We start from the raw sequence: 26,490 nt of genomic DNA, 5'->3' as shown, positions 1-26,490 counted from the left end.
ATCCCCTTTTCCTTTATGTGATTTAAACAAAATATCATCGAATTTGGCCGTTTTTCCACGTTTTTGTGAATTTTCAGTTTATTGTTAATAATTCATTAAATATACGAGAAAAATTATGCAAACACATAATTGATCAGAAAATAACCTTAAATACTTCATTTTCAATCATCTATTTGTTTCTCGTTAAAATACTGAGTAAGATATTGAAAAGGGGAGAAGTTCTGTTTTTATTGCATATATCGACGTTACAGCCGGATTAGAACGGTTTTACGTGTACATCTTCCATCGGTAATATAAACCGAAAATCAGGAACATTTTAGTTAATTTTAATGAAAACACATTGATTTTTATCATTTGTATTGGAAGCAACCTCTTTATACGTCTTTTCTTGCGTCTAAAAATACTAAACGTCGCTCTATGATTCGAAGTTAAAATCCTCAAATTTGGTATAATAATGACTTTTTTCAAGTTTTTCATGTAGTTTGATATTAGGTAAATATATTCATTTTTACCAATATTTCGATACTATTTCATGTAGTATCACGATATGTGATTTGGCCTTCAAATCTCAGATTTTCGCCTAATATTGCATTTTAAGCAAGTTTTCTTGCATTTTGTTTTGTACTAAAAATCATCGAATTTAACAATATTTTGACCTTTATCATCCCCTTTTCCTTTATGTGATTTAAACAAAATATCATCGAATTTGGCCGTTTTTCCACGTTTTTGTGAATTTTCAGTTTATTGTTAATAATTCATTAAATATACGAGAAAAATTATGCAAACACATAATTGATCAGAAAATAACCTTAAATACTTCATTTTCAATCATCTATTTGTTTCTCGTTAAAATACTGAGTAAGATATTGAAAAGGGGAGAAGTTCTGTTTTTATTGCATATATCGACGTTACAGCCGGATTAGAACGGTTTTACGTGTACATCTTCCATCGGTAATATAAACCGAAAATCAGGAACATTTTAGTTAATTTTAATGAAAACACATTGATTTTTATCATTTGTATTGGAAGCAACATCTTTATACGTCTTTTCTTGGGTCTAAAAAATACTAAACGTCGCTCTATGATTCGAAGTTAAAATCCTCAAATTTGGTATAATAATGACTTTTTTCAAGTTTTTCATGTAGTTTGATATTTGGTAAATATATTCATTTTTACCAATATTTCGATACTATTTCATGTAGTATCACGATATGTGATTTGGCCTTCAAATCTCAGATTTTCGCCTAATATTGCATTTTAAGCAAGTTTTCTTGCATTTTGTTTCGTACTAAAAATCATCGAATTCAGCAATATTTTGACGTTTATCATCCCCCTTTTCCTTTATGTGATATAAAAAATATCATCGAATTAGGCAATATTCTGCTGTTTTTCTACGTTTTTGTGAATTTTCAGTTTATTGCTATTAATTCATTAAACATACGATAAAAATGATGCAAACACATAATTGATTAGAAATTACCCTTAAACACTTCATTTTATATCAGCTATTTGTTTCTCGTTAAAATACTGAGTAAGATATTGGAAAGGGGAGAAGTTCTGTTTTTATTGCATATATCGACGTTTCAGCCGGATTAGAGCGGTTTTACGTGTACATCTTCTATCGGTAATATAAACGGAAAATCAGGAACATTTTAGTTAATTCTAATGAAAACACATTTATTTCGGTCATTTGTATTTGAAACAACATTGTCATATGTCTTTTCTTGGATCTAAATAATACGAAACCTCGCTCTATGATTTGAAGTTAAAATCCTCATATATGGTAATATAGTGACTTTTTTCACGTTATTCATGTAGTGTGATTTTAGGTATATATATTCGTTTTTCCCAATATTTCGATACTACTTCATGTTTTCTCACGATATGTGATTTGGCCTTCAAATCTCAGAATTTCGCAAATTTTGCATTTTTAAGCAAGTTTTCTTGCATTTTGTTTTGTACTTAAAATCATCGAATTTAGCAATATTTTGACCTTTATCATCCTCTTTTCCTTTATGTGATTTAAACAAAATATCATCGAATGAGGCCGTTTTTCCACGTTTTTGCGAATTTTCAGTTTATTGTTATTAATTCATTAAATATGCGATAAAAATTATGCAAACACATAATTGATCAGAAAATAACCTTAAATACTTCATTTTCAATCATCTATTTGTTTCTCGTTAAAATACTGAGTAAGATATTGAAAAGGGGAGAAGTTCTGTTTTTATTGCATATATCGACGTTACAGCCGGATTAGAACGGTTTTACATGTACATCTTCCATCGGTAATATAAACCGAAAATCAGGAACATTTTAGTTAATTTTAATGAAAACACATTGATTTTTATCATTTGTATTGGAAGCAACATCTTTATACGTCTTTTCTTGGGTCTAAAAAATACTAAACGTCGCTCTATGATTCGAAGTTAAAATCCTCAAATTTGGTATAATAATGACTTTTTTCAAGTTTTTCATGTAGTTTGATATTAGGTAAATATATTCATTTTTACCAATATTTCGATACTATTTCATGTAGTATCACGATATGTGATTTGGCCTTCAAATCTCAGATTTTCGCCTAATATTGCATTTTAAGCAAGTTTTCTTGCATTTTGTTTCGTACTAAAAATAATCGAATTCAGCAATATTTTGACGTTTATCATCCCCCTTTTCCTTTATGTGATATAAACAAAATATCATCGAATTAGGCAAAATTCTGCTGTTTTTCCACGTTTTTGTGAATTTTCAGTTTATTGCTATTAATTCATTAAACATACGATAAAAATGATGCAAACACATAATTGATTAGAAATTACCCTTAAACACTTCATTTTATATCAGCTATTTGTTTCTCGTTAAAATACTGAGTAAGATATTGGAAAGGGGAGAAGTTCTGTTTTTATTGCATATATCGACGTTTCAGCCGGATTAGAGCGGTTTTACGTGTACATCTTCCATCGGTAATATAAACGGAAAATCAGGAACATTTTAGTTAATTCTAATGAAAACACATTGATTTCGGTCATTTGTATTTGAAACAACATTGTCATATGTCTTTTCTTGGATCTAAATAATACGAAACCCCGCTCTATGATTTGAAGTTAAAATCCTCATATATTGTAATATAGTGACTTTTTCACGTTATTCATGTAGTGTGATTTTACGTATATATATTCGTTTTTACCAATATTTCGATACTACTTCATGTTTTCTCACGATATGTGATTTGGCCTTCAAATCTAAGAATTTCGCAAACTTTGCATTTTTAAGCAAGTTTTCTTGCATTTTGTTTTGTACTAAAAATCATCGAATTTAACAATATTTTGACCTTTATCATCCCCTTTTCCTTTATGTGATTTAAACAAAATGTCATCGAATTTGGCCGTTTTTCCACGTTTTTGTGAATTTTCAGTTTATTGTTAATAATTCATTAAATATACGAGAAAAATTATGCAAACACATAATTGATCAGAAAATAACCTTAAATACTTCATTTTCAATCATCTATTTGTTTCTCGTTAAAATACTGAGTAAGATATTGAAAAGGGGAGAAGTTCTGTTTTTATTGCATATATCGACGTTACAGCCGGATTAGAACGGTTTTCGTGTACATCTTCCATCGATAATATAAACCGAAAATCAGGAACATTTTAATTAATTTTAATGAAAACACATTGATTTTTATCATTTGTATTGGAAGCATCATCTTTATACGTCTTTTCTTGGGTCTAAAAAATACTAAACGTCGCTCTATGATTCGAAGTTAAAATCCTCAAATTTGGTATAATAATGACTTTTTTCAAGTTTTTCATGTTGTTTGATATTAGGTAAATATATTCATTTATACCAATATTTCGATACTTATTCATGTAGTATCACGATATGTGATTTGGCCTTCAAATCTCAGATTTTCGCCTAATATTGCATTTTAAGCAAGTTTTCTTGCATTTTGTTTCGTACTAAAAATCATCGAATTCAGCAATATTTTGACGTTTATCATCCCCCTTTTCCTTTATGTGATATAAAAAATATCATCGAATTAGGCAATATTCTGCTGTTTTTCCACGTTTTTGTGAATTTTCAGTTTATTGCTATTAATTCATTAAACATACGATAAAAATGATGCAAACACATAATTGATTAGAAATTACCCTTAAACACTTCATTTTATATCAGCTATTTGTTTCTCGTTAAAATACTGAGTAAGATATTGGAAAGGGGAGAAGTTCTGTTTTTATTGCATATATCGACGTTTCAGCCGGATTAGAGCGGTTTTACGTGTACATCTTCCATCGGTAATATAAACGGAAAATCAGGAACATTTTAGTTAATTCTAATGAAAACACATTTATTTCGGTCATTTGTATTTGAAACAACATTGTCATATGTCTTTTCTTGGATCTAAATAATACGAAACCTCGCTCTATGATTTGAAGTTAAAATCCTCATAAATGGTAATATAGTGACTTTTTTCACGTTATTCATGTAGTGTGATTTTAGGTATATATATTCGTTTTTCCCAATATTTCGATACTACTTCATGTTTTCTCACGATATGTGATTTGGCCATCAAATCTCAGAATTTCGCAAATTTTGCATTTTTAAGCAAGTTTTCTTGCATTTTGTTTTGTACTTAAAATCATCGAATTTAGCAATATTTTGACCTTTATCATCCTCTTTTCCTTTATGTGATTTAAACAAAATATCATCGAATTAGGCCGTTTTTCCACGTTTTTGCGAATTTTCAGTTTATTGTTATTAATTCATTAAATATACGATAAAAATTATGCAAACACATAATTAATCAGAAAATAACCTTAAATACTTCATTTTCAATCATCTATTTGTTTCTCGTTAAAATACTGAGTAAGATATTGAAAAGGGGAGAAGTTCTGTTTTTATTGCATATATCGACGTTACAGCCGGATTAGAACGGTTTTACGTGTACATCTTCCATCGGTAATATAAACCGAAAATCAGGAACATTTTAGTTAATTTTAATGAAAACACATTGATTTTTATCATTTGTATTGGAAGCAACATCTTTATACGTCTTTTCTTGGGTCTAAAAAATACTAAACGTCGCTCTGATTCGAAGTTAAAATCCTCAAATTTGGTATAATAATGACTTTTTTCAAGTTTTTCATGTAGTTTGATATTAGGTAAATATATTCATTTTTACCAATATTTCGATACTATTTCATGTAGTATCACGATATGTGATTTGGCCTTCAAATCTCAGATTTTCGCCTAATATTGCATTTTAAGCAAGTTTTCTTGCATTTTGTTTCGTACTAAAAATCATCGAATTCAGCAATATTTTGACGTTTATCATCCCCCTTTTCCTTTATGTGATATAAACAAAATATCATCGAATTAGGCAATATTCTGCTGTTTTTCCACGTTTTTGTGAATTTTCAGTTTATTGCTATTAATTCATTAAACATATGATAAAAATGATGCAAACACATAATTGATTAGAAATTACCCTTAAACACTTCATTTTATATCAGCTATTTGTTTCTCGTTAAAATACTGAGTAAGATATTGGAAAGGGGAGAAGTTCTGTTTTTATTGCATATATCGACGTGTCAGCCGGATTAGAGCGGTTTTACGTGTACATCTTCCATCGGTAATATAAACGGAAAATCAGGAACATTTTAGTTAATTCTAATGAAAACACATTGATTTCGGTCATTTGTATTTGAAACAACATTGTCATATGTCTTTTCTTGGATCTAAATAATACGAAACCTCGCTCTATGATTTGAAGTTAAAATCCTCATATATTGTAATATAGTGACTTTTTCACGTTATTCATGTAGTGTGATTTTACGTATATATATTCGTTTTTACCAATATTTCGATACTACTTCATGTTTTCTCACGATATGTGATTTGGCCTTCAAATCTAAGAATTTAGCAAACTTTGCATTTTTAAGCAAGTTTTCTTGCATTTTGTTTTGTACTAAAAATCATCGAATTTAACAATATTTTGACCTTTATCATCCCCTTTTCCTTTATGTGATTTAAACAAAATGTCATCGAATTTGGCCGTTTTTCCACGTTTTTGTGAATTTTCAGTTTATTGTTAATAATTCATTAAATATACGAGAAAAATTATGCAAACACATAATTGATCAGAAAATAACCTTAAATACTTCATTTTCAATCATCTATTTGTTTCTCGTTAAAATACTGAGTAAGATATTGAAAAGGGGAGAAGTTCTGTTTTTATTGCATATATCGACGTTACAGCCGGATTAGAACGGTTTTACGTGTACATCTTCCATCGGTAATATAAACCGAAAATCAGGAACATTTTAGTTAATTTTAATGAAAACACATTGATTTTTATCATTTGTATTGGAAGCAACATCTTTATACGTCTTTTCTTGGGTCTAAAAAATACTAAACGTCGCTCTATGATTCGAAGTTAAAATCCTCAAATTTGGCATAATAATGACTTTTTTCAAGTTTTTCATGTAGTTTGATATTAGGTAAATATATTCATTTTTACCAATATTTCGATACTATTTCATGTAGTATCACGGTATGTGATTTGGCCTTCAAATCTCAGATTTTCGCCTAATATTGCATTTTAAGCAAGTTTTCTTGCATTTTGTTTTGTACTAAAAATCATCGAATTTAACAATATTTTGACGTTTATCATCCCCCTTTTCCTTTATGTGATATAAACAAAATATCATCGAATTAGGCAATATTCTGCTGTTTTTCCACGTTTTTGTGAATTTTCAGTTTATTGCTATTAATTCATTAAACATACGATAAAAATGATGCAAACACATAATTGATTAGAAATTACCCTTAAACACTTCATTTTATATCAGCTATTTGTTTCTCGTTAAAATACTGAGTAAGATATTGGAAAGGGGAGAAGTTCTGTTTTTATTGCATATATCGACGTTTCAGCCGGATTAGAGCGGTTTTACGTGTACATCTTCCATCGGTAATATAAACGGAAAATCAGGAACATTTTAGTTAATTCTAATGAAAACACATTGATTTCGGTCATTTGTATTTGAAACAACATTGTCATATGTCTTTTCTTGGATCTAAATAATACGAAACCTCGCTCTATGATTTGAAGTTAAAATCCTCATATATGGTAATATAGTGACTTTTTTCACGTTATTCATGTAGTGTGATTTTAGGTATATATATTCGTTTTTCCCAATATTTCGATACTACTTCATGTTTTCTCACGATATGTGATTTGGCCTTCAAATCTCAGAATTTCACAAATTTTGCATTTTTAAGCAAGTTTTCTTGCATTTTGTTTTGTACTTAAAATCATCGAATTTAGCAATATTTTGACCTTTATCATCCTCTTTTCCTTTATGTGATTTAAACAAAATATCATCGAATTAGGCCGTTTTTCCACGTTTTTGCGAATTTTCAGTTTATTGTTATTAATTCATTAAATATACGATAAAAATTATGCAAACACATAATTGATCAGAAAATAACCTTAAATACTTCATTTTCAATCATCTATTTGTTTCTCGTTAAAATACTGAGTAAGATATTGAAAACGGGAGAAGTTCTGTTTTTATTGCATATATCGACGTTTCAGCCGGATTAGAACGGTTTTACGTACACATCTTCCATCGGTAATATAAACCGAAAATAAGGAAAATTTTAGTTAAGTTTAATGAAAACACATTGATTTTTATCATTTGTATTGGAAGCAAAATCTTTATACGTCTTTTCTAGGGTCTAAAAAATACGAAACGTCGCTCTATGATTCGAAGTTAAAATCCTCAAATTTGGCATAATAATGACTTTTCACGTTTTCATGTAGTTTGATATTACGTAAATATATTCATTTTTACCAATATTTCGATACTATTTCATATAGTATCACGGTATGTGATTTGGCCTTCAAATCTCAGATTTTCCCATAATATTGCATTTTAAGCAAGTTTTCTTGCATTTTGTTTCCTACTAAAATTCATCGAATTCAGCAATATTTTGACTTTTATCATCCCCTTTTCCTTTATGTGATATAAACAAAATATCATCGAATTAGGCAATATTTTGCTGTTTTTTCACGTTTTTGTGAATATTCAGTTTATTGTTATTAATTCAATAAATATACGATAAAAATGATGCAAACACATAATTGATTAGAAATTAACCTTAAACACTTCATTTTCAATCAACTATTTGTTTCTCGTTAAAATACTGAGTAAGATATTGGAAAGGGGAGAAGTTCTGTTTTTATTGCATATATCGACGTTTCAGCCGGATTAGAGCGGTTTTACGTGTACATCTTCCATCGGTAATATAAACCGAAAATCAGGAACATTTTAGTTAATTCTAATGAAAACACATTGATTTTTATCATTTGTATTTGAAACAACATTGTCATATGTCTTTTCTTGGATCTAAATAATACGAAACCTCGCTCTAGGAGAGCCGGTCGGCCGAGCGGACAGCATGCGGGACTTGTGATCCTGTGGTCCTGGGTTCGATCCTAGGCGCCGGCGAGAAACAATGGGCAGAGTTTCTTTCACCCTATGCCCCTGTTATCTAGAAGTAAAATAGGTACCTGGGTGTTAGTCAGCTGTCACGGGCTGCTTCCTGTGGGTGGAGGCCTGGTCGAGGACCAAGCCGCGGAGACACTAAAAGCCCCGAAATCATCTCAAGATAACCTCAAGAAGATGATTTGAAGGTAAAATCCTCATATATGGTAATATAGTGACTTTTTTCACGTTATTCATGTAGTGTGATTTTAGGTATATATATTCGTTTTTCCCAATATTTCGATACTACTTCATGTTTTCTCACGATATGTGATTTGGCCATCAAATCTCAGAATTTCGCAAATTTTGCATTTTTAAGCAAGTTTTCTTGCATTTTGTTTTGTACTTAAAATCATCGAATTTAGCAATATTTTGACCTTTATCATCCTCTTTTCCTTTATGTGATTTAAACAAAATATCATCGAATTAGGCCGTTTTTCCACGTTTTTGCGAATTTTCAGTTTATTGTTATTAATTCATTAAATATACGATAAAAATTATGCAAACACATAATTGATCAGAAAATAACCTTAAATACTTCATTTTCAATCATCTATTTGTTTCTCGTTAAAATACTGAGTAAGATATTGAAAAGGGGAGAAGTTCTGTTTTTATTGCATATATCGACGTTACAGCCGGATTAGAACGGTTTTACGTGTACATCTTCCATCGGTAATATAAACCGAAAATCAGGAACATTTTAGTTAATTTTAATGAAAACACATTGATTTTTATCATTTGTATTGGAAGCAACATCTTTATACGTCTTTTCTTGGGTCTAAAAAATACTAAACGTCGCTCTGATTCGAAGTTAAAATCCTCAAATTTGGTATAATAATGACTTTTTTCAAGTTTTTCATGTAGTTTGATATTAGGTAAATATATTCATTTTTACCAATATTTCGATACTATTTCATGTAGTATCACGATATGTGATTTGGCCTTCAAATCTCAGATTTTCGCCTAATATTGCATTTTAAGCAAGTTTTCTTGCATTTTGTTTCGTACTAAAAATCATCGAATTCAGCAATATTTTGACGTTTATCATCCCCCTTTTCCTTTATGTGATATAAACAAAATATCATCGAATTAGGCAATATTCTGCTGTTTTTCCACGTTTTTGTGAATTTTCAGTTTATTGCTATTAATTCATTAAACATATGATAAAAATGATGCAAACACATAATTGATTAGAAATTACCCTTAAACACTTCATTTTATATCAGCTATTTGTTTCTCGTTAAAATACTGAGTAAGATATTGGAAAGGGGAGAAGTTCTGTTTTTATTGCATATATCGACGTGTCAGCCGGATTAGAGCGGTTTTACGTGTACATCTTCCATCGGTAATATAAACGGAAAATCAGGAACATTTTAGTTAATTCTAATGAAAACACATTGATTTCGGTCATTTGTATTTGAAACAACATTGTCATATGTCTTTTCTTGGATCTAAATAATACGAAACCTCGCTCTATGATTTGAAGTTAAAATCCTCATATATTGTAATATAGTGACTTTTTCACGTTATTCATGTAGTGTGATTTTACGTATATATATTCGTTTTTACCAATATTTCGATACTACTTCATGTTTTCTCACGATATGTGATTTGGCCTTCAAATCTAAGAATTTAGCAAACTTTGCATTTTTAAGCAAGTTTTCTTGCATTTTGTTTTGTACTAAAAATCATCGAATTTAACAATATTTTGACCTTTATCATCCCCTTTTCCTTTATGTGATTTAAACAAAATGTCATCGAATTTGGCCGTTTTTCCACGTTTTTGTGAATTTTCAGTTTATTGTTAATAATTCATTAAATATACGAGAAAAATTATGCAAACACATAATTGATCAGAAAATAACCTTAAATACTTCATTTTCAATCATCTATTTGTTTCTCGTTAAAATACTGAGTAAGATATTGAAAAGGGGAGAAGTTCTGTTTTTATTGCATATATCGACGTTACAGCCGGATTAGAACGGTTTTACGTGTACGTCTTCCATCGGTAATATAAACCGAAAATCAGGAACATTTTAGTTAATTTTAATGAAAACACATTGATTTTTATCATTTGTATTGGAAGCAACATCTTTATACGTCTTTTCTTGGGTCTAAAAAATACTACACGTCGCTCTATGATTCGAAGTTAAAATCCTCAAATTTGGTATAATAATGATTTTTTCAAGTTTTTCATGTAGTTTGATATTAGGTAAATATATTCATTTTTACCAATATTTCGATACTATTTCATGTAGTATCACGATATGTGATTTGGGCTTCAAATCTCAGATTTTCGCCTAATATTGCATTTTAAGCAAGTTTTCTTGCATTTTGTTTTGTACTAAAAATCATCGAATTTAACAATATTTTGACCTTTATCATCCCCTTTTCCTTTATGTGATTTAAACAAAATATCATCGAATTTGGCCGTTTTTCCACGTTTTTGTGAATTTTCAGTTTATTGTTAATAATTCATTAAATATACGAGAAAAATTATGCAAACACATAATTGATCAGAAAATAACCTTAAATACTTCATTTTCAATCATCTATTTGTTTCTCGTTAAAATGCTGAGTAAGATATTGAAAAGGGGAGAAGTTCTGTTTTTATTGCATATATCGACGTTACAGCCGGATTAGAACGGTTTTACGTGTACATCTTCCATCGGAAATATAAACCGAAAATCAGGAACATTTTAGTTAATTTTAATGAAAACACATTGATTTTTATCATTTGTATTGGAAGCAACATCTTTATACGTCTTTTCTTGGGTCTAAAAAATACTAAACGTCGCTCTATGATTCGAAGTTAAAATCCTCAAATTTGGTATAATAATGACTTTTTTTAAGTTTTTCATGTAGTTTGATATTAGGTAAATATATTCATTTTTACCAATATTTCGATACTATTTCATGTAGTATCACGATATGTGATTTGGCCTTCAAATCTCAGATTTTCGCCTAATATTGCATTTTAAGCAAGTTTTCTTGCATTTTGTTTTGTACTAAAAATCATCGAATTTAACAATATTTTGACCTTTATCATCCCCTTTTCCTTTATGTGATTTAAAAAAATATATCATCGAATTTGGCCGTTTTTCCACGTTTTTGTGAATTTTCAGTTTATTGTTAATAATTCATTAAATATACGAGAAAAATTATGCAAACACATAATTGATCAGAAAATAACCTTAAATACTTCATTTTCAATCATCTATTTGTTTCTCGTTAAAATACTGAGTAAGATATTGAAAAGGGGAGAAGTTCTGTTTTTATTGCATATATCGACGTTACAGCCGGATTAGAACGGTTTTACGTGTACATCTTCCATCGGTAATATAAACCGAAAATCAGGAACATTTTAGTTAATTTTAATGAAAACACATTGATTTTTATCATTTGTATTGGAAGCAACATCTTTATACGTCTTTTCTTGGGTCTAAAAAATACTAAACGTCGCTCTATGATTCGAAGTTAAAATCCTCAAATTTGGCATAATAATGACTTTTTTCAAGTTTTTCATGTAGTTTGATATTAGGTAAATATATTCATTTTTACCAATATTTCGATACTATTTCATGTAGTATCACGGTATGTGATTTGGCCTTCAAATCTCAGATTTTCGCCTAATATTGCATTTTAAGCAAGTTTTCTTGCATTTTGTTTCGTACTAAAAATCATCGAATTCAGCAATATTTTGACGTTTATCATCCCCCTTTTCCTTTATGTGATATAAACAAAATATCATCGAATTAGGCAATATTCTGCTGTTTTTCCACGTTTTTGTGAATTTTCAGTTTATTGCTATTAATTCATTAAACATACGATAAAAATGATGCAAACACATAATTGATTAGAAATTACCCTTAAACACTTCATTTTATATCAGCTATTTGTTTCTCGTTAAAATACTGAGTAAGATATTGGAAAGGGGAGAAGTTCTGTTTTTATTGCATATATCGACGTTTCAGCCGGATTAGAGCGGTTTTACGTGTACATCTTCCATCGGTAATATAAACGGAAAATCAGGAACATTTTAGTTAATTCTAATGAAAACACATTGATTTCGGTCATTTGTATTTGAAACAACATTGTCATATGTCTTTTCTTGGATCTAAATAATACGAAACCTCGCTCTATGATTTGAAGTTAAAATCCTCATATATGGTAATATAGTGACTTTTTTCACGTTATTCATGTAGTGTGATTTTAGGTATATATATTCGTTTTTCCCAATATTTCGATACTACTTCATGTTTTCTCACGATATGTGATTTGGCCTTCAAATCTCAGAATTTCACAAATTTTGCATTTTTAAGCAAGTTTTCTTGCATTTTGTTTTGTACTTAAAATCATCGAATTTAGCAATATTTTGACCTTTATCATCCTCTTTTCCTTTATGTGATTTAAACAAAATATCATCGAATTAGGCCGTTTTTCCACGTTTTTGCGAATTTTCAGTTTATTGTTATTAATTCATTAAATATACGATAAAAATTATGCAAACACATAATTGATCAGAAAATAACCTTAAATACTTCATTTTCAATCATCTATTTGTTTCTCGTTAAAATACTGAGTAAGATATTGAAAACGGGAGAAGTTCTGTTTTTATTGCATATATCGACGTTTCAGCCGGATTAGAACGGTTTTACGTACACATCTTCCATCGGTAATATAAACCGAAAATAAGGAAAATTTTAGTTAAGTTTAATGAAAACACATTGATTTTTATCATTTGTATTGGAAGCAAAATCTTTATACGTCTTTTCTAGGGTCTAAAAAATACGAAACGTCGCTCTATGATTCGAAGTTAAAATCCTCAAATTTGGCATAATAATGACTTTTCACGTTTTCATGTAGTTTGATATTACGTAAATATATTCATTTTTACCAATATTTCGATACTATTTCATATAGTATCACGGTATGTGATTTGGCCTTCAAATCTCAGATTTTCCCATAATATTGCATTTTAAGCAAGTTTTCTTGCATTTTGTTTCCTACTAAAATTCATCGAATTCAGCAATATTTTGACTTTTATCATCCCCTTTTCCTTTATGTGATATAAACAAAATATCATCGAATTAGGCAATATTTTGCTGTTTTTTCACGTTTTTGTGAATATTCAGTTTATTGTTATTAATTCAATAAATATACGATAAAAATGATGCAAACACATAATTGATTAGAAATTAACCTTAAACACTTCATTTTCAATCAACTATTTGTTTCTCGTTAAAATACTGAGTAAGATATTGGAAAGGGGAGAAGTTCTGTTTTTATTGCATATATCGACGTTTCAGCCGGATTAGAGCGGTTTTACGTGTACATCTTCCATCGGTAATATAAACCGAAAATCAGGAACATTTTAGTTAATTCTAATGAAAACACATTGATTTTTATCATTTGTATTTGAAACAACATTGTCATATGTCTTTTCTTGGATCTAAATAATACGAAACCTCGCTCTAGGAGAGCCGGTCGGCCGAGCGGACAGCATGCGGGACTTGTGATCCTGTGGTCCTGGGTTCGATCCTAGGCGCCGGCGAGAAACAATGGGCAGAGTTTCTTTCACCCTATGCCCCTGTTATCTAGAAGTAAAATAGGTACCTGGGTGTTAGTCAGCTGTCACGGGCTGCTTCCTGTGGGTGGAGGCCTGGTCGAGGACCAAGCCGCGGAGACACTAAAAGCCCCGAAATCATCTCAAGATAACCTCAAGAAGATGATTTGAAGGTAAAATCCTCATATATGGTAATATAGTGACTTTTTTCACGTTATTCATGTAGTGTGATTTTACGTATATATGTTGGTTTTTACCAATATTTCGATACTACTTCATGTTTTCTCACGATATGTGATTTAGCCTTCAAATCTCAGAATTTCGCAAATTTTGCATTTCAAGCAAGTTTTTTTGCATTTTATTTTGTACTAAAAAAATCATCGAATTTAGCAATATTTTGACCTTTATCATCCCCTTTTCCTTTATGTGATTTAAACAAAATATCATCGAAAGGCCGTTTTTTCACGTTTTTGTGAATTTTCAGTTTATTGTTACTAATTCATTAAATATACGAGAAAAATTATGCAAACACATAATTGATCAGAAAATAACCTTAAATACTTCATTTTCAATCATCTATTTGTTTCTCGTTAAAATACTGAGTAAGGTATTGAAAAGGGGAGAAGTTCTGTTTTTATTGCATATATCGACGTTACAGCCGGATTAGAACGGTTTTACATGTACATCTTCCATCGGTAATATAAACCGAAAATCAGGAACATTTTAGTTAATTTTAATGAAAACACATTGATTTTTATCATTTGTATTGGAAGCAACATCTTTATACGTCTTTTCTTGGGTCTAAAAAATACTAAACGTCGCTCTATGATTCGAAGTTAAAATCCTCAAATTTGGTATAATAATGACTTTTTTCAAGTTTTTCATGTAGTTTGATATTAGGTAAATATATTCATTTTTACCAATATTTCGATACTATTTCATGTAGTATCACGATATTTGATTTGGCCTTCAAATCTCAGATTTTCGCCTAATATTGCATTTTAAGCAAGTTTTCTTGCATTTTCTTTCGTACTAAAAATCATCGAATTCAGCAATATTTTGACGTTTATCATTCCCCTTTTCCTTTATGTGATATAAACAAAATGTCACCGAATTAGGCAATATTCTGCTGTTTTTCCAAGTTTTTGTGAATTTTCAGTTTATTGCTATTAATTCATTAAACATACGATAAAAATGATGCAAACACATAATTGATTAGAAATTACCCTTAAACACTTCATTTTGTATCAGCTATTTGTTTCTCGTTAAAATACTGAGTAAGATATTGGAAAGGGGAGAAGTTCTGTTTTTATTGCATATATCGACGTTTCAGCCGGATTAGAGCGGTTTTACGTGTACATCTTCCATCGGTAATATAAACGGAAAATCAGGAACATTTTAGTTAATTCTAATGAAAACACATTGATTTCGGTCATTTGTATTTGAAACAACATTGTCATATGTCTTTTCTTGGATCTAAATAATACGAAACCTCGCTCTATGATTTGAAGTTAAAATCCTCATATATGGTAATATAGTGACTTTTTTCACGTTATTCATGTAGTGTGATTTTAGGTATATATATTCGTTTTTCCCAATATTTCGATACTACTTCATGTTTTCTCACGATATGTGATTTGGCCTTCAAATCTCAGAATTTCGCAAATTTTGCATTTTTAAGCAAGTTTTCTTGCATTTTGTTTTGTACTTAAAATCATCGAATTTAGCAATATTTTGACCTTTATCATCCTCTTTTCCTTTATGTGATTTAAACAAAATATCATCGAATTAGGCCGTTTTTCCACGTTTTTGCGAATTTTCAGTTTATTGTTATTAATTCATTAAATATACGATAAAAATTATGCAAACACATAATTGATCAGAAAATAACCTTAAATACTTCATTTTCAATCATCTATTTGTTTCTCGTTAAAATACTGAGTAAGATATTGAAAACGGGAGAAGTTCTGTTTTTATTGCATATATCGACGTTTCAGCCGGATTAGAACGGTTTTACGTACACATCTTCCATCGGTAATATAAACCGAAAATAAGGAAAATTTTAGTTAAGTTTAATGAAAACACGTTGATTTTTATCATTTGTATTGGAAGCAAAATCTTTATACGTCTTTTCTAGGGTCTAAAAAATACGCAACGTCGCTCTATGATTCGAAGTTAAAATCCTCAAATTTGGCATAATAATGACTTTTCACGTTTTCATGTAGTTTGATATTACGTAAATATATTCATTTTTACCAATATTTCGATACTATTTCATGTAGTATCACGGTATGTGATTTGGCCTTCAAATCTCAGATTTTCGCATAATATTGCATTTTAAGCAAGTTTTCTTGCATTTTGTTTCCTACTAAAATTCATCGAATTCAGCAATATTTTGACTTTTATCATCCCCTTTTCCTTTATGTGATATAAACAAAATATCATCGAATTAGGCAATATTTTGCTGTTTTTTCACGTTTTTGTGAATTTTCAGTTTATTGTTATTAATTCATTAAATATACGATAAAAATGATGCAAACACATAATTGATTAGAAACTAACCGTAAACACTTCATTTTCAATCAACTATTTGTTTCTCGTTAAAATACTGAGTAAGATATTGGAAAGGGGAGAAGTTCTGTTTTTATTGCATATATCGACGTTTCAGCCGGATTAGAGCGGTTTTACGTATACATCTTCCATCGGTAATATAAACCGAAAATCAGGAACATTTTAGTTAATTCTAATGTAAACACATTGATTTTTATCATTTGTATTTGAAACAACATTGTCATATGTCTTTTCTTGGATCTAAATAATACGAAACCTCGCTCTAGGGGAGCCGGTCGGCCGAGCGGACAGCATGCGGGACTTGTGATCCTGTGGTCCTGGGTTCGATCCTAGGCGCCGGCGAGAAACAATGGGCAGAGTTTCTTTCTGCCTATGCCCCTGTTATCTAGCAGTAAAATAGGTACCTGGGTGTTAGTCAGCTGTCATGGGCTGCTTCCTGGGGGTGGAGGCCTGGTCGAGGACCGGGCCGCGGGGACACTAAAAGCCCCGAAATCATCTCAAGATAACCTCAAGAATATGATTTGAAGTTAAAATCCTCATATTTGGTAATATAGTGACTTTTTTCACGTTATTCATGTAGTGTGATTTTACGTATATATATTCGTTTTTACCAATATTTCGATACTACTTCATGTTTTCTCACGATATGTGATTTAGCTTTCAAATCTCAGAATTTCGCAAATTTTACATTTTAAGCAAGTTTTTTTTCATTTTATTTTGTAATAAAAATCATCGAATTTAGCAATATTTTGACCTTTATCATCCCCTATTCCTTTACGTGATTTAAACAAAATATCATCGAATTAGGCCGTTTTTCCACGTTTTTGTGAATTTTCAGTTTATTGTTATTAATTCATTAAATATACGAGAAAAATTATGCAAACACATAATTGATCAGAAAATAACCTTAAATACTTCATTTTCAATCATCTATTTGTTTCTCGATAAAATACTGTGTAAGATATTGAAAAGGGGAGAAGTTCTGTTTTTTTTGCATATATCGACGTTTCAGCCGGATTAGAACGGTTTTACGTGTACATCTTCCATCGGTAATATAAACCGAAAATCAGGAACATTTTAGTTAATTTTAATGAAAACACATTGATTTTTATCATTTGTATTGGAAGCAACATCTTTATACGTCTTTTCTAGGCTCTAAAAAATTCTAAACGTCGCTCTATGATTCGCTGTTAAAATCCTCAAATTTGGTATAATAATGATTTTTTTCAAGTTTTTCATGTAGTTTGATATTACGTAAATATATTCATTTCTACCAATATTTCGATACTATTTCATGTAGTATCACGATATGTGATTTGGCCTTCAAATCTCAGATTTTCGCCTAATATTGCATTTTAAGCAAGTTTTCTTAAATTTTGTTTCGTACTAAAAATCATCGAATTCAGCAATATTTTGACGTTTATCATCCCGCTTTTCTTTTATGATATAAAAAAAAATATCATCGAATTAGGCAATATTTTGCTGTTTTTCCACGTTTTTGTGAATTTTCAGTTTATTGCTAATAATTCATTAAATATACGATAAAAATGATGCAAACACATAATTGATTAAAAATTAACCTTAAACACTTCATTTTCAATCAACTATTTGTTTCTCGTTAAAATACTAAGTAAGATATTGGAAAGGGGAGAAGTTCTGTTTTTATTGCATATATTGACGTTTCAGCTGGATTAGAGAGGTTTTACGTGTACATCTTCCATCGGTAATATAAACGGAAAATCAGGAACATTTTAGTTAATTCTTATGAAAACACATTTATTTTTATCATTTGTATTTGAAACAACATTGTCATATGTCTTTTCTTGGATCTAAATAATACGAAACTTCGCTCTATGATTTGAAGTTAAAATCCTCATATATGGTAATATAGTGACTTTTTCACGTTATTCATGTAGTGTGATTTTACGTATATATATTCGTTTTTACCAATATTTCGATACTACTTCATGTTTTCTCACGATATGTGATTTTGCCTTCAAATCTCAGAATTTCGCAAATTTTGCATTTTAAGCAAGTTTTTTTGCATTTTATTTTGTACGAAAAATCATCAAATTTAGCAATATTTTCACCTTTATCATCCCCTTTTCCTTTATGTGATTTAAACGAAATATCATCGAATTAGGCCGTTTTTCCACGTTTTTGTGATTTTTCAGTTTATTGTTATTAATTCATTAAATATACGAGAAAAATTATGCAAACACATAATTGATCAGAAAAAAACCTTAAATACTTCATTTTCAATCATCTATTTGTTTCTCGTTAAAATACTGAGTAAGATATTGAAAAGGGGAGAAGTTCTGTTTTTATTGCATATATCGACGTTTCAGCCGGATTAGAACGGTTTTACGTGTACATCTTCCATCGGTAATATAAACCGAAAATCAGGAACATTTTAGTTAATTTTAATGAAAACACATTGATTTGTATCATTTGTATTGGGAGCAACATCTTTATACGTCTTTTCTAGGGTCTAAAAAATACGAAACTTCGCTCTATGATTCGAAGTTAAAATCCTCAAATTTGGTATAATAATGACTTTTTTCACGTTTTTCATGTAGTTTGATATTACGTAAATATATTCATTTTTACCAATATTTCGATACTATTTCATGTAGTATCACGATATGTGATTTGGCCTTAATATCTCAGATTTTCGCATAATATTGCATTTTAAGCAAGTTTTCTTGCATTTTGTTTCGTACTAAGAATCATTGAATTCAGCAATATTTTGACGTTTATCATCCCCTTTTCCTTTATGTGATATAAACAAAAAATCATCGAATTAGGCAATATTTTGCTGTTTTTCCACGTTTTTGTGAATTTTCAGTTTATTGCTATTAATTCATTAAATATACGATAAAAATGATGCAAACACATAATTGATTAGAAATTAACCTTAAACACTTCATTTTCAATCAGCTATTTGTTTCTCGTTAAAATACTGAGTAAGATATTGGAAAGGGGAGAAGTTCTGTTTTTATTGCATATATCGACGTTTCAGCGGGATTAGAGCGGTTTTAAGTGTACATCTTCCATCGGTAATATAAACGGAAAATCAGGAACATTTTAGTTAATTCAAATGAAAACACATTGATTTTAATCATTTGTATTTGAAACAACATTGTCATATGTCTTTTCTTGGATCTAAATAATACGAAACCTCGCTCTATGATTTGAAGTTAAAATCCTCATATATTGTAATATAGTGACTTTTTCACGTTATTCATGTAGTGTGATTTTAGGTATATATATTAGTTTTTCCCAATATTTCGATACTACTTCATGTTTTCTCACGATTTGTGATTTGGCCTTCAAATCTCAGAATTTAGCAAATTTTGCATTTTTAAGCAAGTTTTCTTGCATTTTGTTTTGTACTAAAAATCATCGAATTTAGCAATATTTTGACCTTTATCATCCCCTTTTCCTTTATGTGATTTAAAAAAAATATCATCAAATTTGGCCGATTTTTCACGTTTTTGTGAATTTTCAGTTTATTGTTATTTATTCATTATATATACGAGAAAAATTATGCAAACTCATAATTGATCAGAAAATTACCTTAAATACTTAATTTTCAATCATCTATTTGTTTCTCGTTAAAATACTGAGTAAGATATTGAAAAGAGGAGAAGTTCTGTTTTTATTGCATATTTCGACGTTTCAGCCGGATTAGAACGGTTTTACGTGTACATCTTCCATCAGTAATATAAACCGAAAATCAGGAACATTTTAGTTAATTTTAATGAAAACACATTGATTTTTATCATTTGTTTTGGAAGCAACTTCTTTATACGTCTTTTCTAGGGTCTAAAAAATACGAAACTTCGCTCTATGATTCGAAGTTAAAATCCTCAAATTTGGTATAATAATGTCTTTTTTCACGTTTTTCATGTAGTTTGATATTATGTAAATATATTCATTTTTACCAATATTTCGATACTATTTCATGTAGTATCACGATATGTGATTTGGCCTTCAAATCTCAGATTTTCGCATAATATTGCATTTTAAGCAAGTTTTCTTGCATTTTGTTTCGTACTAAAAATCATCGAATTCAGGAATATTTTGACGTTTATCATCCCCTTTTCCTTTATGTGATATAAACAAAATATCATCGAATTAGGCAATATTTTGCTGTTTTTCCACGATTTTGTGAATTTTAAGTTTATTTATATTAATTCATTAAATATACGATAAAAATGATGCAAACACATGATTGATTAGAAATTAACCTTAAACACTTCATTTTCAATCAAATATTTGTTTCTGGTTAAAATACTGAGTAAGATATTGGAAAGGGGAGAAGTTCTGTTTTTATTGCATATATCGACGTTTCAGCCGGATTAGAGCGGTTTTACGTGTACATCTTCCATCGGTAATATAAACGGAAAATCAGGAATATTTTAGTTAATTCTAATGAAAACACATTGATTTTGATCATTTGTATTTGAAACAACATTGTCATATGTCTTTTCTTGGATCTAAATAATACGAAACCTCGCTCTATGATTTGAAGTTAAAATCCTCATATATGGTAATATAGTGACTTTTTCACGTTATTCATGTAGTGTGATTTGACGTATATATATTCGTTTTTACCAATATTTCGATATTACTTCATGTTTTCTCACGATATGTGATTTGGCCTTCAAATCTAAGAATTTCGCAAACTTTGCATTTTTAAGCAAGTTTTCTTGCATTTTGTTTTGTACTAAAAATCATCGAATTTAACAATATTTTGACCTTTATCATCCCCTTTTCCTTTATGTGATTTAAACAAAATATCATTGAATTAGGCCGTTTTTCTACGTTTTTGTGAATTTTCAGTTTATTGTTATTAATTCATTAAATATACGAGAAAAATTATGCAAACACATAATTGATCAGAAAATAACCTTAAATACTTCATTTTCAATCATCTATTTGTTTCTCGTTAAAATACTGAGTAAGATATTGAAAAGGGGAGAAGATCTGTTTTTATTGCATATATCGACGTTTCAGCCGGATTAGAACGGTTTTACGTGTACATCTTCCATCAGTAATATAAACCGAAAATCAGGAACATTTTAGTTATTTTTAATGAAAACACATTGATTTTTATCATTTGTATTGGAAGCAACATCTTTATACGTCTTTACTAGGGTCTAAAAAATTCGAAACGTCGCTCTATGATTCGAAGTTAAAATCCTCAAATTTGGCATAATAATGACTTTTTCACGTTTTTCATGTAGTTTGATATTACGTAAACATATTCATTTTTACCAATATTTCGATACTATTTCATGTAGTATCACGGTATGTGATTTGGCCTTCAAATCTCAGATTTTCGCATAATATTGCATTTTAAGCAAGTTTTCTTGCATTTTGTTTCGTACTAAAAATCATCGAATTCAGCAATATTTTAACGTTTATCATCCCCTTTTCCTTTATGTGATATAAACAAAATATCATCGAATTAGGCAATATTTTGCTGTTTTTCCACGTTTTTGTGAATTTTCAGTTTATTGCTATTAATTCATTAAATATACGATGAAAATGATGCAAACACATAATTGATTAGAAATTAACCTTAAACACTTCATTTTCAATCAACTATTTGTTTCTCGTTAAAATACTAAGTAAGATATTGGAAAGGGGAGAAGTTCTGTTTTTATTGCATATATCGACGTTTCAGCCGGATTAGAGCGGTTTTACGTGTACATCTTCCATCGGTAATATAAACGGAAAATCAGGAACATTTTAGTTAATTCTAATGAAAACACATTGATTTTGATCATTTGTATTTGAAACAACATTGTCATATGTCTTTTCTTGGATCTAAATAATACGAAAAATCGCTCTATGATTTGAAGTTAAAATCCTCATATATTGTAATATAGTGACTTTTTCACTTTATTCATGTAGTGTGATTTTACGTATATATATTCGTTTTTCCCAATATTTCGATACTACTTCATGTTTTCTCACGATATGTGATTTGGCCTTCAAATCTAAGAATTTCGCAAACTTTGCATTTTTAAGCAAGTTTTCTTGCATTTTGTTTTGTACTAAAAATCATCGAATTTAACAATATTTTGACCTTTATCATCCCCTTTTCCTTTATGTGATTTAAACAAAATATCATCGAATTAGGGCGTTTTTCTACGTTTTTGTGAATTTTCAGTTTATTGTTATTAATTCATTAAATATACGAGAAAAATTACGCAAACACATAATTGATCAGAAAATAACCTTAAATACTTCATTTTCAATCATCTATTTGTTTCTCGTTAAAATACTGAATAAGATATTGAAAAGGGGAGAAGTTCTGTTTTTATTGCATATTTCGACGTTTCAGCCGGATTAGAACGGTTTTACGTGTACATCTTCCATCAGTAATATAAACCGAAAATCAGGAACATTTTAGTTAATTTTAATGAAAACACATTGATTTTTATCATTTGTATTGGAAGCAACATCTTTATACGTCTTTATTAGGGTCTAAAAAATACGAAACGTCGCTCTATGATTCGAAGTTAAAATCCTCAAATTTGGTATAATAATGACTTTTTTCACGTTTTTCATGTAGTTTGATATTACGTAAATATATTCATTTTTACCAATATTTCGATGCTATTTCATGTAGTATCACGATATGTGATTTGGCCTTCAAATCTCAGATTTACGCATAATATTGCATTTTAAGCAAGTTTTCTTGCATTTTGTTTCGTACTAAAAATCATCGAATTCAGCAATATTTTGACGTTTATCATCCCCTTTTCCTTTATGTGATATAAACAAAATATCGAATTAGGCAATATTTTGCTGTTTTTCCACGTTTTGGTGAATTTTCAGTTTATTGCTATTAATTCATTAAATATACGATGAAAATGATGCAAACACATAATTGATTAGAAATTAACCTTAAACACTTCATTTTCAATCAACTATTTGTTTCTCGGTAAAATACTGAGTAAGATATTGGGAAGGGGAGAAGGTCTGTTTTTATTGCATATATCGACGTTTCAGCCGGATTGGAGCGGTTTTACGTATACGTCTTCCATCGGTAATATAAACGGAAAATCAGGAACATTTAAGTTAATTCTAAGGAAAACACATTGATTTTTATCATTTGTATTTGAAACAACATTGTCATATGTCTTTTCTTGGATCTAAATAATACGAAACCTCGCTGTATGATTTGAAGTTAAAATCCTCATATATGGTAATATAGTGACTTTTTTCACGTTATTCATGTAGTGTGATTTTACGTATATATATTCGTTTTTACCAATATTTCGATACTACTTCATGTTTTCTCACGATATGTGATTTGGCCTTCAAATCTCAAAATTTCGCAAATTTTGCATTTTTAAGCAAGTTTTCTTGCATTTTGTTTTGTACTAAAAATCATCGAATTTAGCAATATTTTGACCTTTATCATCCCCTTTTCCTTTATGTGATTTAAACAAAATATCATCGAATTTGGCCGTTTTCCACGTTTTTGTGAATTTTCAGTTTATTTTTATTAATTCATTATATATACGAGAAAAATTATGCAAACACATAATTGATCAGAAAATAACCTTAAATATTTCATTTTCAATCATCTATTTGTTTTTCGTTAAAATACTGAGTAAGATATTGAAAAGGGGAGAAGTTCTGTTTTTATTGCATATATCGACGTTTCAGCCGGATTAGAACGGTTTTACGTGTACATCTTCCATTGGTAATATAAACCGAAAATCAGGAACATTTTAGTTAATTTTAATGAAAACACATTGATTTGTATCATTTGTATTGGAAGCAACATCTTTATACGTCTTTTCTAGGGTCTAAAAAATACGAAACGTCGCTCTATGATTCGAAATTAAAATCCTCAAATTTGGTATAATAATGACTTTTTTCACGTTTTTCATGTAGTTTGATATTACGTAAATATATTAATTTTTACCAATATTTCGATACTATTTCCTGTAGTATCACGGTATGTGATTTGGCCTTCAAATCTCAGATTTTCGCATAATATTGCATTTTAAGCAAGTTTTCTTGCATTTTGTTTCCTCCTAAAATTCATCGAATTCAACAATATTTTTACGTTTATCATCCCCTTTTCCTTTATGTGATATAAACAAAATATCATCGAATTAGGCAATATTTTGCTGTTTTTTCACGTTTTTGTGAATTTTCAGTTTATTGCTAATAATTCATTATATATACGAGAAAAATTATGCAAACACATAATTGATTAGAAATTAACCTTAAACACTTCATTTTCAATCAACTATTTGTTTCTCGGTAAAATACTGAGTAAGATATTGGGACGGGGAGAAGGTCTGTTTTTATTGCATATATCGACGTTTCAGCCGGATTGGAGCGGTTTTACGTATACGTCTTCCATCGGTAATATAAACGGAAAATCAGGAACATTTAAGTTAATTCTAAGGAAAACACATTGATTTTTATCATTTGTATTTGAAACAACATTGTCATATGTCTTTTCTTGGATCTAAATAATACGAAACCTCGCTCTATGTTTTGAAGTTAAAATCCTCATATATTGTAATATAGTGACTTTTTCACGTTATTCATGTAGTGTGATTTTACGTATATATATTCGTTTTTCCCAATATTTCGATACTACTTCATGTTTTCTCACGATATGTGATTTGGCCTTCATATCTAAGAATTTCGCAAACTTTGCATTTTTAAGCAAGTTTTCTTGCATTTTGTTTTGTACTAAAAATCATCGAATTTAGCAATATTTTGACCTTTATCATCCCCTTTTCCTTTATGTGATTTAAACAAAATATCATCGAATTTGGCCGTTTTCCACGTTTTTGTGAATTTTCAGTTTATTTTTATTAATTCATTATATATACGAGAAAAATTATGCAAACACATAATTGATCAGAAAATAACCTTAAATATTTCATTTTCAATCATCTATTTGTTTTTCGTTAAAATACTGAGTAAGATATTGAAAAGGGGAGAAGTTCTGTTTTTATTGCATATTTCGACGTTTCAGCCGGATTAGAACGGTTTTACGTGTACATCTTCCATCAGTAATATAAACCGAAAATCAGGAACATTTTAGTTAATTTTAATGAAAACACATTAATTTTTATCATTTGTATTGGAGGCAACATCTTTATACGTCTTTTCTAGGGTCTAAAAAATACGAAACGTCGCTCTATGATTCGAAGTTAAAATCCTCAAATTTGGTATAATAATGTCTTTTTTCACGTTTTTCATGTAGTTTGATATTACGTAAATATATTCATTTTTACCAATATTTCGATACTATTTCATGTAGTATCACGATATGTGATTTGGCCATCAAATCTCAGATTTTTGCATAATATTGCATTATAAGCAAGTTTTCTTGCATTTTGTTTCGTACTAAAAATCATCGAATTCAGGAATATTTTGACGTTTATCATCCCCTTTTCCTTTATGTGATATAAACAAAATATCATCGAATTAGGCAATATTTTGCTGTTTTTCCACGTTTTTGTGAATTTTAAGTTTATTTATATTAATTCATTATATATACGATAAAAATGATGCAAACACATGATTGATTAGAAATTAACCTTAAACACTTCATTTTCAATCAACTATTTGTTTCTGGTTAAAATACTGAGTAAGATATTAGAAAGGGGAGAAGTTCTGTTTTTATTGCATATATCGACGTTTCAGCCTGATTAGAGCGGTTTTACGTGTACATCTTCCATCGGTAATATAAACGGAAAATCAGGAACATTTTAGTTAATTCTAATGAAAACACATTGATTTTGA

Source organism: Procambarus clarkii, chromosome 57 (genome assembly GCF_040958095.1).
Source record: "Procambarus clarkii isolate CNS0578487 chromosome 57, FALCON_Pclarkii_2.0, whole genome shotgun sequence".
In the NCBI taxonomy this organism is placed as follows: Eukaryota; Metazoa; Arthropoda; class Malacostraca; order Decapoda; family Cambaridae; genus Procambarus; species Procambarus clarkii.
Note: the sequence above shows the minus strand (reverse complement) of the source record.